The 12,036-nt window shown below is 47.3% G+C and overlaps 1 long non-coding RNA gene across 3 annotated transcripts in view; it reads left to right on the top strand.

Annotated features, from left to right (window-relative positions):
* Positions 1-10,230, top strand: part of LOC110323998 — a 13,063-nt gene extending 2,833 nt beyond the window's left edge. Inside the window, exons 2-5 of one of the 3 annotated variants that reach the window (XR_003844244.1) lie at positions 541-630; positions 3,638-4,581; positions 4,800-5,020; positions 8,850-10,230. This is a non-coding gene — a long non-coding RNA (uncharacterized LOC110323998). Of the gene's footprint in view, positions 1-540; positions 631-3,637; positions 4,582-4,799; positions 5,021-8,306; positions 8,420-8,849 lie in introns of those variants that run through there. The other 2 variants (XR_003844245.1, XR_003844246.1) reach the window with 2 other exon arrangements.
* The last annotated feature ends 1,806 nt before the right edge of the window (positions 10,231-12,036 follow it).

The raw sequence follows: 12,036 nt of genomic DNA, 5'->3' as shown, positions 1-12,036 counted from the left end.
TCCCTCCCTCCCTCCCTCTCTCCCCCTCCCTCACTTGCTCTCAGTTGTTGCATTGGTTTTGGTTTTGGTTGCTTGTTTTTGTTTTGTTTTGTTTTGTTTTGTTTTGTTTTGTTTTGTTTTGTTTTGAAATGGGGTATCACACTTTAGCCCAGGATGGCCTCAAACTCACTGCGACCTCACAGCCATCTTCCCGCCTCGGTCTCCCACGCTGGAGGCCTGTTTCTTTAGTCAGGATGCATGAGATGCTGGGAATAGCAGCTGGCAGTTGGAAAGAGGCCAGCCCTCTGACGGGATGGCTTCCAGAAGAAACTCTGAAACTTCTGTCCCAGACATTACTGTCTGGCAGCACAGGATAGACCTTCCAGTACGGAGTAGGCCCCACAGGAGCTCTTCCACTGGGGACAAAACTGCCTTTGCCTCATAATGACAAGATCTCTTAATAGAGAGCAAAATGGGATCTCTATACATTGCATTTGTCTTCAAATTTCTTGTTCCATGCAAAATAAATTCTGAAAATTGTTTTCCTTCTGGTAATGAAAGGATGGATCACAGAGATTCCCATTACACAGCGCCTTGGGCATTCTCTCTCCTGTTCACTCTTCTCACTGTGACAGAGCTACTTTTAAAAAGGTAAGGGTTTTGTGCTCGTTTGAACTCTTAGACCCCAGTGGGTCCGAACTATGTGGGAAGGATTATGTGGGATAGTTTGAGGAGCTGTATCACTTTGGGATGGAGGTCTTTGAGGCTTCAAACACCCAGCCATTCCCAGTTAGCTCTTTCTGTCTTGTGGATGTATTTCAAGATGTGATCTCTCACCTGCGATTTCAGTGGCATGCCTGCTGCCCTGCTGCCCTGCTGCCCTGCCCCCCTCCCCCCATGATCAACACCGACTCACCCTCTAAAACTGTGAGCCCCAGGTAAGGTCTTTTATAAGTTGCCTTGGTGTTGGTGTCTTATCGCAGCAATAAAACCATAACTAAGGCAAGTTTAGTGTGGCTCACAGTCTAAGGAGGCACTAATCTGTCCTCAAACCTGATGCCATTTTTCACACCATTTTCAATACATTTACTGACACATCTATCGTTATAGGTGTAAGGATGCTGCTGTGTATGCTTAAACGGTGAGTTTTAGGGTCACCTTTCCTGCACATTTTGTTTCTTTCTGTGTTTCTGTCTGGGGGGAGGGGAGTATGTACACACACATGTGTGCAAAGGCCAGAGGCACACCCTACATGCTGTTTCTCAGGAGTTGTCCACCTTGGTTGGACAGCAACCAAGTTGTTCATCCCAGAACCAAGATATAAGCATGGGTCACCACACCCAGCTTTATAAGATGGTTTCTGAAAATCTAACTCAGATCTTCACAGACCTTTACCAACTGACTCATCCCCCAGGCCTGCTTTTATCATATATACTGTCACATGGCGTACCCATTCCTTTTAACAGCTGCATACTATTCCACACAATGGCCCAGCATTCCTTTAGCTCTTTTCTAATTGATAGATAGTTTAGAGTTCTGGTTTTATGAAGGAGAAGGTGGTTGATGCTGTTATTTTTATACATGCTTTGTGGGCACAGGAGGGAGCATTTCCACTCTGAGTTAGAATTGCCAGGTACGTGCGCTTTCCATTTTAATAGCCTTGCCAGATCGTCTTTTAAGCAGCTGACTAGTCCAGAGTCCCTGGAGCGTGTAGCCGTACCTGTCTCTTCACACACTTATTAATGCTCAACATTTTCAAAAACGCTAGCTCCTGGCAGTACGAGGGGAGCGTGTCTTATTTGCTTGCGTTTCCCTCATTTTGGGTGTTTTCAAGCATTTTTAATGTGCACTTTATTCTCGCTCTTTGAACTGCTGCGTCTGTTGATTTGTTGTTGGCATTTTGAGGCCTTTGTGTTGATTTGAAGGAATTTTCTGTGCCTCCCAGACACACAGCATCCTGCCTGCCTGGAAACGCTGCCTCTTTTCCCTGTTAATTGTCTTTTTTGAAAGTATTTAGCTGCCCAGGACTTCTCCTTGGAGCCTTCTGCTTTGTGTCTTACTTAAGGAAACTGCCCGTCCTCACAGCCATGGGTCTCATCTTACTGTTTCTCTTTATGCTTGGCAGGTTTTTGTTTCACATTTAGATACGGTTCTTCTGGTGAAGATATAAGGCAAAAAAAAAAAAGAATTTCTTCTGGGGTCCTTGGGAGACTGAGGCAGCAGGATTGTGAGTTCTGGGCCAGCCTGGGCTACATAGCACAGCCTTCTGCAGGGATCTGTCACACACTTGCTCAGCATTGTGGGGTCAGAGCTGTGCCTTTTCCCTGCACTTGGCCATGACGGTCGTGACTCCGTTCACACCCATGTCTTGCTTTCATAGCATGCACTCAGGCCCTGCTCTCTGTGTGACAGTGTGGCATGTGACCTGTGGCAACAGTCATCGTGGAGGTAGGCCCCGTCGGGGATCTTCCGAAGAAATGTACCCTAGCCCATGCAAATGCATCCCGTAAACCCAGGCTCAGTAGCCACAGCCAACATAAGTCTCCTCAAAGATTCTCCCAAGGTGCGTTTTCCAAATTAAATATCTGTGACCTGGGGAGATGTGTCATCTTGTCTTCTAATATCCAAAAGGACAACCCCTAGCTCAGGGTGGGCGAGTAGTAAGATAGGAGGTGGGACTTGGACATGCCTATCTGCCAGTCATTCCAGAAGGAAGAACCTAGGCCATGGCTAGAGAGAAATAAGGCTCAAGTGATGCTGGGTGTTTGGGATCTAAGAAGGGACATGGAGGGAAGAGAAGCAAGTGGGTCTGTGGCATTCAGTCAGGCCTTCAGCAGCCAGGAGAGGGCCTGCTGGGGTGGCCTCCAGGTGGCTCCAGGGTCATTCATACCCAATGCTCAGTTAGAAGGTTTTCTGCAGTGCTGTTTCATTTCCTCATTCAAGCTTTTCCTTGCCACTACTGTGACATGGGGCATCAAGTCTCAGGTTGACACTTAGATGGGAGCACTTCGAAGGGTGGAAGCACTAGCCTTCTCACACACCAGCCTTCTCTCACACCAGCCCTGTGCTGAGACGACACTATCACTGGTGAGAAGGGCTTTTGCCGGGATGAAGGAGGCAGCTGCTACCCAGCAGCCAGCGCCTCCTGACACCTTTCCCTCATACCTGCTCCACACTCTGTCAGGGAGCAGGCCCTGAGCACAGGCTCATGACAAGGGAGCAGAAGCCTGGAGTATCAGACCACAGAGCAGTCAGAGCAGAGGGTCAAGTCCAGGTCTCCATGGGCAGAGCCTATCTTGCTCGTTCCCTGTGTGATGCTTGTGTCAGACATTTTCATTCTCGTGTAGGCATCGGTCTTTCAGCCATGGTCCGTCCATCCAGCTGTCTTCCTTTAGGAAGTGCTTGCCACCATGTCTGGAGACTGTTGGGATGCTGTAACAGGTGTGTGTGTGTGTGTGTGTATGTGTGTATGTGTGTGTGTGTTGGGGACAGGAGGGAGGTTCTGTCCTCATCTAGTAGAAGCCAGTGTAAACTGGATAAGCATCTTTCCCTGAGCTCAAGGCAGCCTCTATGAGCCAAAATGATGGAGGTAGGTTTGGCGAGCCTGATGTTAGCTGCTGATAGTGGCAGACTCCCTCTCTCTTCTTTGCATTTTCAGAGAGTGAGTGCCCAGCTTCAGCAACAGCTTTGCCACCGCGAGCTTCTTTGATCACACCCCACCACAACAACTAGGAGACCTAAACCTTGCTCACTGACAGCACTGGAAGATCTAAACGCTGCTATGGATTGGAAGGTGCCCGAGGAATGAAAGGGAACGTAGCCGAGTAACTACAGCATCTTCCTGCTGCCTGGTTACCTGTAGGCTGTTGCTTTCCTACTCCAAATCGAGGGCTGCTCGGTGCTTAGGAGAGTACTACAGGGAGCTCAGATCACCAGTTCATGGATGATGAAATTGAGTCCATCAGGGAAGCTGCTTCCCATTGTTTCCCCCCATCCCCTAGATGTCAAACACCTGGCCAGTGCTGCCGCAATGCACTGCACAACCGTGCCTCTTCTTTGTGCTATTCACGTCACAGGCATTGTAGATTTCTTATGACAACCCGCCTGGAAAATGGCTGTGAGGTGGCACCGGGAATGTTCAGGCTCTCTAAGGCTCACGATGGGCTACACGGACCAGAGAAGGAACGGTGGTGTCGTCGTCGATGACTGTGCATGAGTCACCAGCTCCACTGAGAGTTTTACACTTTGCTGGAACAGGAGTCACTCGCCCTGTGACCACACAGGGACAGCGCTCCGTGTGGTACAGAGCAGTCTCCAGGAAAGTGTTTAAGTTGGCTGTCTCCCAAGAACTCTCTCACGCTCACACTTGGGAGATACAATGCCTTGGGTCATGGAATGATAAGGTGGCCTTGGTTCTAATGTTGCTTGATTCGCCCTACGCTGGACTAGGAGGAGACACTGGCATACATCAGCCTAATAAATTTGACAGTGAGGAGGGGCAGCGTGTGTGGTTTCAATTACAGATTGACCCAGGATTGATTGAACTGTCCGCTCTGCTCTGGCAGTGATGGAGCCCGAGGATTGGCTGAACTCTGCCGAGAGGTGGGTGTTGGAACATCAATCAGCTGGTGGGCTCCATGTCGCTTTGTATCCTGGGAGAACCAAATTATGAGTAAAATGCCACTGTGAGGTGGGAGCGATGCCTTGGGGAGGGTTAGCTCAGCCTACCCCAGCGTTCGTCCCTTGTACCTGTACAGCCTCATCTACACAAACCTCCCCCACCCCCCTCATTCTGTTCTCACCTGGTTCTCTGTCTTTAGTGTGACCCACCTCATGAGATTTTACGGGAGAAAGACCATAGTGATTTCATCTATTAAGAAGCCCTTACTGACCTGCATGGTGAGGCTTGTGTGGAATTTCAGCATGCAGGAGATTGAGACAGAAGGATCACAAGTTCAAGGCCACCCTAGGCTATGTATCAAGAGCTTGTTTTGAACAAAGGAAAAAGAAAAAAGAAACGGCAGTACATAATTTTTCCTAAGTAAGTATCCTACCATTCAGATACTGATCTACTAAAGGAATTGTCTCATTTAATGTCATGTCATGTAACTGCCCTAGTTAGATCAGCCTAGGGTATCTCAGGGAATAAAAACCTCATTTTCTAGAACCAGAAAAGCGGACCTGCTCCCCTTGCCTGATGTGTAGAAGATAAATGACACAGGGGCCTGAGTGGGATGGTAGCCACCCTGAAGCAGCCAAGGCTTGGGAGAAGAGAAAGCTGATCTGAGCGGGACGTGCCTCGCTGATATAAATAGATGGTGACATGATGGCCCAGCACTGCAGGTGGGGGCAGTGGGTACCTTAACAACCAGCCTGAGACACAGAGATGGTAGTTTCCCATAGTGGCAGCCTTGGGTGGACAGCGGGCAAGTCCCAAGGGTGGTCCAGATAGGGGTGAGAGAATTCTGCAGGGCCTCAGGGCTACAATCACTATATGAAGTCATATGACATGGGTAAGAAGACAGCGTTTTCAGTTGGTCTGACTTCAAAGGGCTGGAGATGAGGCTGTCAGCCGAGAGCTCCTGCCTGCAGAAGACCGTGGGCTGGAATCCCGGCACTGCATGGACCAGATTTGGGGGCACATGAAGGTCAAGGTCATCCTCAACCACACATGAGACCCTGTCTCAAAGAGGAAATGTTGACATTAGGGCTGTGCTGATCCAGGGTGAGAAAGATGGGTTTTTCAAGACTATGTAACACTCAGTTACAACCACATCATAGAGACACTGAAGCTTTTCCTCTTGGTGGTCCCAACACAGTCTCCAGCCCTGGGCATTAGGAGACAGAGAGAAGGGAGCAGTCACTCAGATTAGGCAACCAAGTGGCTCAGATACCAGGGACCCAAGCTGGTCAGACCAAAAGCAAAAATAACAGCTTCTCCTTGCATACCCAAAAGTATTCTAGGTGAGAGGGTAAATTCTCAGCCCACCCCAGTTCTGAGCTATGTCCTCCAACTGTTGTGTTTATGCTGTGATTCATTACTGGCTATGAAAGGATGTCCTGGCTAAAGAATAATGGCCAGAATCACATAGCACCTGTTTGGCGTGGTCAGATTTTCCCTCTTGCATAGAGAACAATTGTTATCACAAAATTTTTTTCATAGGAAGAAAAAGCCTAAGTGAGAACAATCATCTGCCTAAAATCAATGTTAGAATTTTGATATGTTGGTAGTCTATTGCTATCCACACAATATCTCTCTACCATATACCTGTCAATCATGCTTATAGGCATTTAGATCCCCATTCTGCAAACTAAGACACTTATTGGGCAATCCACAGCTACATATATGAATATGAATATAAACATGGTATATATTTGTATATACTTATATACATATATCATCATAGTTAATATAGTGTGGTGGTTTGAATATGCTTGGCCAATGGGAAGTGACACTACTAGGAGGTTTGGTATTCATGGAGGAGGTGTGGCCTTGTTAAAAGTGGTGTGTCAGGGTCTGGAGAGATGGCTCAGCGGTTAAGAGCACTGACTGCTCTTCCGAAGGTCCTGAGTTTAATTCCCAGCAACCACATAGTGGCTCACAACCATCCGTAAATAGATCTGACACCCTCTTCTGTAGTGTCTGAAGACAGCTACCGTGTACTTACATATAATAAATCTTTAAAAAAAAAAAAAAAGTGTCACTGTGGGGGTGGGCTTTGAGACTCTTATTCTCAGGCTCTGCCCAATATGAAAGAGAGTCTCCTGGCTGCCTTCAAATCAAGATGTAGAACCCTCAACTCTTCCAGGACCATGTGTGCCTACACTGCCATGCTTCCTGCCATGATGATAATGGACTGAACTCCTAAAACTGTATGCCAGCCACAATGAAATGCTTTCTTTTATAAGAATTACATTGGTCAGAGTGTTTCTTCCCAGCCACCAAACCCTAAGATGTATAGGCCAATATAATCACTTTTCAGACAGACACAACAAGCACAAGCTTCAAGTGAATGACGTAGTGCTGAACTATCGCATCTTTACTTGCAATATGAGCAATTAGGCTTGAATTTTAAAATGTGTTACTATAGATTAAAGCTACAGATTAATACTGCCTTGAAAAGAAAATAAATAAATTGAATAACAAGGAAAATTAAAAAAGAGTAGCTACACATTTTTTTCCCCTCAAGACAATATTTCTCTGTGTAGCCCAGGCTATGCTGGAACTTGCTCTTTATACCAGGCTGACCTTGAACTCACAGAGGTCCTCCTGCCTCTGCCTTCCAAGTGCTGTGTTTAAAGGGACTCTGGTTGTTTCGAAAGAGGCTTTTCTGTGAATGAAATTACCAAGTTAAGGGAATACGCATTTAAAATTTTTTAAATTGCTAAATTCTGCTGAAGTGTGTCCGAATTCCTATTTTCCTGTGATCTATGCTGTATTGACCTTTCTTTTTTGTTTTGTTTTGTGGTTGTTGTTGTTTTGTTTGCTTGGTTTTTGTTTTTTGTTTTTTGTTTTTTGTTTTTTGTTTTTTGTTTTTTGTTTTTTTTTAATGCTGGAGATTGAACTCAGGGGCCACACACATTCCAGACAAATTCTCTGACGCCAGGCTACAACTCCGGCTCTTTCTGCGTTTTTACAGGGGCTCACTAAGTTGCCCAGGACGACCTTGCACTTGGGAGGCCCAAGCAGGATTTGAAACTATAATTCTCTTGCCTTAGCCCCTCTCAGGGCTGGGCTTACAGGTGTACACCACTAAATCTGGGGGTGGTGGTGAGAACAAGACAGGGTTTCTCTGTGCGGTCCTGTCCTCAAACTCAGAGATCTACCTGCCTCTGCCTCCCGAGAGCTGGGATTAAAAGCATGCGGCGCCACCACCACCGCCGCCGCAACCTGGCCCAGTTATATACTTTTTAAAAGAAAACCACATTTTTTTTTAACAAAAGTAAGCTGTGGAATTGTCAGAGTCTTGCCTGACACGCTCAAACACCAGTGTTCCGTTTTCAAAATGTCACAGCCTGGGCATATGGCTGGGTGAGGGTTAGTTTTTTGTTCCTATTTCTATAGGTCAGGAAATCTCTCTGAAGGCATTTAGTCACTTTGCAAACACACAGAGAAGTCACATTGTATACATTCTTCCCCTCCACTGAAAAGCTGTGTCCTTTCATTAGGGAGGGCCAGCAAGGAAGCTGCAAAGGGTCTAGCTTATATAGGATGTATTCAGAATGAATCTTGTTGTCCTTTTGATGCGCTTCATAGAGACTGTTATATACTCTCAAAATCCCCACCAGCAGTAACACAGGTTACAAATAGCCTCAACTTATTGTAGCGCCGCAATCCAGTGGCATGGCTTCTCTGGGTCTCCTGTGGCACAACGGAGGATGATAGGCTGCCCAAATGCATGCCCCGTTCCAGCCAGGACTATTAAGAGTCAGACTTCCTCTGGACTCTGGGGTAAGCCATGTATGGACCTCTAAGACCTTGTCTTTGCTCTCAGAGTTAGACATGGTCATCCTGCTTGCTCTTTGGACCTCCCTGCCTACACTAGGCTCAGGGAGAGCAGAAAATCCTCCCCCACCTACAAATCCCTGAGGAACCCCCCCCCCCGTTCTATCAGCCCCCCTGTTCCTGCATGGGAAGGGAGGGGAGGCCTCAGTTCCCAAGCAGAGCAGGTGTGAAACCCAGGCCATTGAGATCTGGACAGAATACTCCCAGGTTAAGGGGCAAAGACACCAGGTCCAGAGTGCCAAATACCCCTGCTGACTTCAGGGAACCCTGAGACTAGGACCAGGGACCAGGATGTGACTGGATGAGGGCTTATGGGGACAAGGAAGAAGGTTAAGACTCACTTGTTTTGTTTTGTTTTTGCCAGCGGAGAGCCAGGTTCTGTAGCAACTGTGGAGACAGTCAGGGCCAGGGCGGAAGGACTTCCTGTGCACTGGACCAATCACCTGAATGGTATCTTTGAGAGAAACAGGCTAATGTCAGTCTCTCATCCCCTCAACCCTCATTCCACCGTGTCTTCCTATTTGGAATTATGGAAGAGGAGGGAGCCATCACACTGCAGCCCAGCCTGCTCTGACTCCCAGACAGCAAGAGTGGACTGTGTGCCCTGCAGCAGGGGGATGGCCCTGCAGGCTGACCCTGGGAGGTCCCCAGCAGCAGATGGAGTGGCAGCCTCTAATGAGGAGCTTCCTGTGGTTGCTGAGGGGGGAGAGAGTGGTAAGCCACTTCCATGGAGGAAACTGGAGCCCTGACATTTTTTTCCCCCTTTGAGGTTGGAGCTGAGAGGGATTGCAGACGCAGCAGCACCTGCTATGCACACTCAGTCACAAAGCTTTCACTGAGCTCTTCTTTAAGGCTGACCCTGCCAGAGGGGCCCGCAGAAGTTCAAAACGCGTGTCTCCATCCTGCAAAGGGATTTCCAGAGCTGCTAGACATCTCTGGTGGCCTGGAGACATCAGGAGCCATCCATTAACCCTACGAATGTTGAATGTTAGTATTGCACAGCAATGTCTTTGCAGAGATGATCGGCTAAGGTTCCCCTGGGTTGACTCCTTAGACAGTAAATGTTATCCTGTGTAACCAGTAGAAGAGAAAGGCTGAGGGGACAATTTATAATGGCACACGCACAGAGCAAGGGTGGTGTAATGGTGTGCAAAAAGACTTGAAGTTGCTTGTGATGGGAGGCAGCCAGAAGCACAGAAGCACTGGCCTCCAGCAGACACTGCACAGGCAAAGACCGGCTTCTTGTATACAAACTGTACTGGGCATGTGGCCTTGTTTTTGGCCTAGTTAAAAACAAAATGTTGAACTTGTGGCTTCCCAGAAATGTTAGAGAATAAGTCTGTGTTGCTTTATGCCTCCAGGTCCGTGGTAATTTGTTACAGTAGCCCCAGGGCTCTCCTTGCAGATGAAGTAGAAGCCTGGGTCTAAAGATACTTTGGGTAAGTAGAGTCATACTCATTCCCTTGGGAATAGATATTGAGTGACCATGGTGGTCCAGACACAGGAGCTATGAACAAGGACGGTGGCATCCCTGATTACACTGGGATGGGAGTGGAGAACAGGTAATACACAGACAGTGTCTTAGTCACTGTTCTATTCCTGTGAAGAGACACCATGACCAAGGAAACTCTTAGAACGGAAAGCATTTAATTAAGGGCTTGCTTACAGTTTCAGAGGTTTAGTCCATTGTCTTCATGACGGTGAGTGTGGTGGCACTGGAGCAGTAGCAGAGAGCTACATCCTGATTCACGGGCTGAGGAAGGGAGGGAGGGAGGGAGAGAGAGAGAGAGAACACAAGCCCGGGTATGGACTTTAGAAACCTTAAAGCTGGGCTGGCAAGATGACTCAGCGGATAAGTGCACTGACTGCTCTTACAAAGGTCCTGAGTTCAAATCCCAGCAACCACATGGTGGCTCACAACCACCCGTACTGAGATCTCACGCCCTCTTCTGGTGTATCTGAAGACAGCTGCAGTGTACTTATTTATAATAATAATAAAAAAAAAAAAGAAAAAGAAAAAGAAACCTTAAAGCCCACATGTGACCATTGTTATAGCAATGCTTTCCAGGGAGTGTTCCAGGGTGAATGGACTAGGAAAGAGAAGGCCTTTCAGATCGGCCATCCCGAATATCAAGACAGCCTTGCCAACTGGACAAAGCTTTCTTAGAGGAAGGCATTGTCCATGCAAAGGACCTGTGGTGGAGTCCATGAGCCAGAACACACTCCTCTGAGGAAGGATGGAGAGCCTCTGTCACAGGAGGCTGCTTCTGGCTGTCTTAGTCCTGCCTTGGAGCTAACCTGGAAGTAAGCGTGTGAGGCTCTTGATCAAGTATGTTCAAGGAGGCTTTGTTTGGATTTAGCTACAGTCGTGGTTTGGGCTTTAAACTCTGCTGGCAACGTGGAACAAAACGCGCTGTTGAGATTGAACAGGGACGAAGCTGTCTTCCTAAGTCAGCAAAGGGACCCACATTGAGTGTGTTGTTTGTGCAAAGGCCCCAGAGCTCAACATCAGCAGAAAATGTGACATGGCAAAGCTGTCAGCCAAGGTGACGCACACCTGCAATGCTTTAAAGAACAGGGCACACCTCGAGGGGCATGGGGAGTGTGCTGCTTCCAGAGCTGTGACTGGCTAGCACAGCTTATGGCGTCATAGAAACAGATAGTTGATTCACTTATTCATTCAATTAATAAATGTTTAATGAGCACCTATCAAGTTCCCAGCACCAACTAGACTTTGGGGAAACAGCAGTGAGTGGGCCATAGATGGCGATGACGTCACAGAACTTACTGGAGAGGGACACAGCTCATTTGCTGTGTGATTATTATTTTCCACTATTATTAAAGTTTTTAGATTATTGAATTATTGTAGTAATAAAACAGCAAAAAAAAAAAGTAATTGTAGAAATATATAGTAGCTGGGTGGTGAGTGGTACACACCTTTCATTCTAGCACTCGGGAGGCAAAGGCTGAAAGATCTCCGAGTTGGAGGCCAACCTGGTCTACCAAGCAAGTCCCAGGACAGCCAGAGCTACAGGGAGAAACCCTGTCTCAAAAAACCAATAGAAATCATAGTCCTCTGAACTTGCTTTTTAGTTTAAAGCATCCTGAGTACCCTCCGTTCACAAATACTCGTTTCTTTTTAAGAGCTGAATAGTAGTCTACATTATGAATGCAGCACAGTGTCACTATGGTCTTCTTGGTAGAGCTTGTCTGTACTGTAAATAACATGCAAAGAAAATTACTGAGCGTGTCTTTATATAGCCTATGGGTGCATTTTTAAAGGGCAAACGCATAGAAGTGAAATGTGGGTCAAAGGGAACTGAGTAATTTAATCGAGACATTGCTGTGGTGAGCACACATGCCCTATACCCTGAGCAACACGGGTGCCAGGGGTGGCCGTCCTGTCCGATGGGAATGACAGCCACTTGTTTAAATGAACTATTCTAGCCTCTAATTCAGCCGATGTGAAGCAGCCTCCAGGGAGCTAGTCCAAGGCCTCATAAAGTGTGTGTTGTGACCCCATATGGTGTCATGAGGCTAAATCTGAAGGT

This window comes from Mus pahari, chromosome 7, assembly GCF_900095145.1.
Source record: "Mus pahari chromosome 7, PAHARI_EIJ_v1.1, whole genome shotgun sequence".
Taxonomy (NCBI): domain Eukaryota; kingdom Metazoa; phylum Chordata; class Mammalia; order Rodentia; family Muridae; genus Mus; species Mus pahari.
Note: the sequence above shows the minus strand (reverse complement) of the source record. Positions and strands in the feature narration are given on the sequence as shown.